Source organism: Papilio xuthus, unplaced genomic scaffold, assembly GCF_000836235.2.
Source record: "Papilio xuthus unplaced genomic scaffold, Pxut_1.1 DF824888.1, whole genome shotgun sequence".
Lineage (NCBI taxonomy): Eukaryota > Metazoa > Arthropoda > Insecta > Lepidoptera > Papilionidae > Papilio > Papilio xuthus.
The window spans coordinates 3,042,839-3,045,011 of record NW_013533761.1 but is presented as its reverse complement, the minus strand read 5'-3'; positions in this window follow the sequence as shown (position 1 = coordinate 3,045,011).

The window sequence follows — 2,173 nt, the reverse complement described above, 5'->3', positions numbered from 1 at the left end:
TTCAATACTGTAGGTTTCGAGTGCAGTGACTCTTTTACTTCATTTGTATTGTTGTCTCTATTTTTTTCAAATAGAAGAAAAGGGATATCAATATATACTTATATCAAGTGACGTTTATATAATTTCGTATAACACGTGTCATTTCCTTGGAATCCGTCTTGTTCATATAATTGGTGGTTCAATTTTCGTTGTTTTAAATTGGCGCAATCATATGTGCGAATGTATTTACATTTGCTCGGTAATCCCAAAATGTACAAAGGCTTTGGGAATACCGAGGAAATAAATCAATGATAACGCTATACGTTCTTGCAAAAATATTTGCGGAAGCGTATTTATTAGATAAGAATATGAATCATGATATATAACCTAATTGTAGGGATAACTAAAGTAAATAATTGGGGTTTATAAATGTGGTGTAGGGCTGATGATAGTATTCAGTCTGTTGAGGCAGCTTGCCGTCTTCTGCAATACAATGTGTCGTATTGCTTTAATTTTGTTTTTGTTTTTGCGGCAGATGGATATGTATCATGTAAGTAGTTTTTAAACTCATCTATATATAATTAGAGCGTCTGTGGCTCAGGGGTCAAGCACTTGACTTGCAATCTGCAAGTCCTGGGTTCGAATCCCGCCATGTACCAATGTGTTTTTCGATTTCTGATTTACATATGTACATTAGTCCTACGTTCTTACGGTGAAGGAAAACATCGTGATGCAATCTGCACATATCTGTGAAGAAATTCAAAGATATGTGTGAAGTCAACTAACCCGCACTTGGCCAGCGTGGTTGACTATGGCCTAATCACCCTTCACTTGGGTAGGCGCCGAGCCCCTCGCTTGGGGAGAATTGCTCTAACTTTATTAAAACGTGGAAGAAAAAACATAACATATGTTAGTATGAAAACATGTAAATGTTCTTTTTATTTACGACGAAATGCCTATAAATTTGATTGAAATAAATAATTCCAAATTCAAATTCCTATTTCGTATGCAATCGCACGCTACAATTTTATATCTTTATTAAATAAGAAATAAGAACCAAGTCAAGGTAATGGTAATTGCTCTTTAGATTAGTGTCAGGGTAAGATTGTTGTAGTCTACTTAAATATTTACTTGTTAAGACAAAGTTAACATAAATTAAAATATTTAAAATGAAACGAAATTAATATTTATTTATTGGCTAGATTCCGGCCATTAAATTTAAGAAAAAAAGAATACGCTATGTTCCAATTTTGAAAAAAAAACACTTCTAAAATATCATGTTTCATTGATTTGTATGCTAATATTTTCCTTTTTTTTAATTAAAACTAGATTGAATTATAGTTTTTTTGTACATTTTCTGATTTCAGATAACGATGCCTTTGAGAACATATTTAATTATTTGAAAAAACCGCAAACATCTGGAGAGGAGCAAGATTCATTCCCCGTGCTATCTTTGGAATCTGTCAGAATACCACCAGTGAATTACTACTATAATGGCATGGGATTGAGGTAAATCGCATTTTTATAAATAACTAGCTGTTATTGCAAAAAAAAAACTATAAAATAAAAAAGTAGCCTATGTGTTCTTCATAATTGTGTTCTACATATATACCCAATTTCAGCAAGAACCATGCAGCCACTCTGGAGGTAACTTCAAAAAAACATCCATCCATCCATTCATCCATCTAACTTTCGAATTTAAAATATTAGTAAGAAGTAAGATAAGATATTGTTATAAGTCCAAGTCCACATATTCTTCCAAACTGTATTCTACAGCTATGTCAAATTTCAGCAAGATGTATGCAGCCGTTCTGGAGATACTTTCAAACAAACATCCATCCATCCATCCAAACATTGGCATTCATAATGTTAGTAAGATTGTTTCATTAGACGGGGAGTAAGTTACGAACGGTAGCTAATAATGAAATAAAGCTAACGAATATGTTTTAGTTTTATTGGTGCACAGTTCTCAGGAACTGCCAGTTTGATTTCTTTTTATTAGTTCTCACTATCATCGAGTCACCTCAATTATTAATATGTTTTTTTATCTGTGTTTCGGCAGTCGAAACGCAAGGATAGATAAAATATTACTCTTAGTTACGACAAGTTTATGTAATCGCTTTATTAACTGTGAATTCTTTTACAGTGCGACTTACTACATCGACGAAACGATTCTGTATGGCCTCCAAAATCT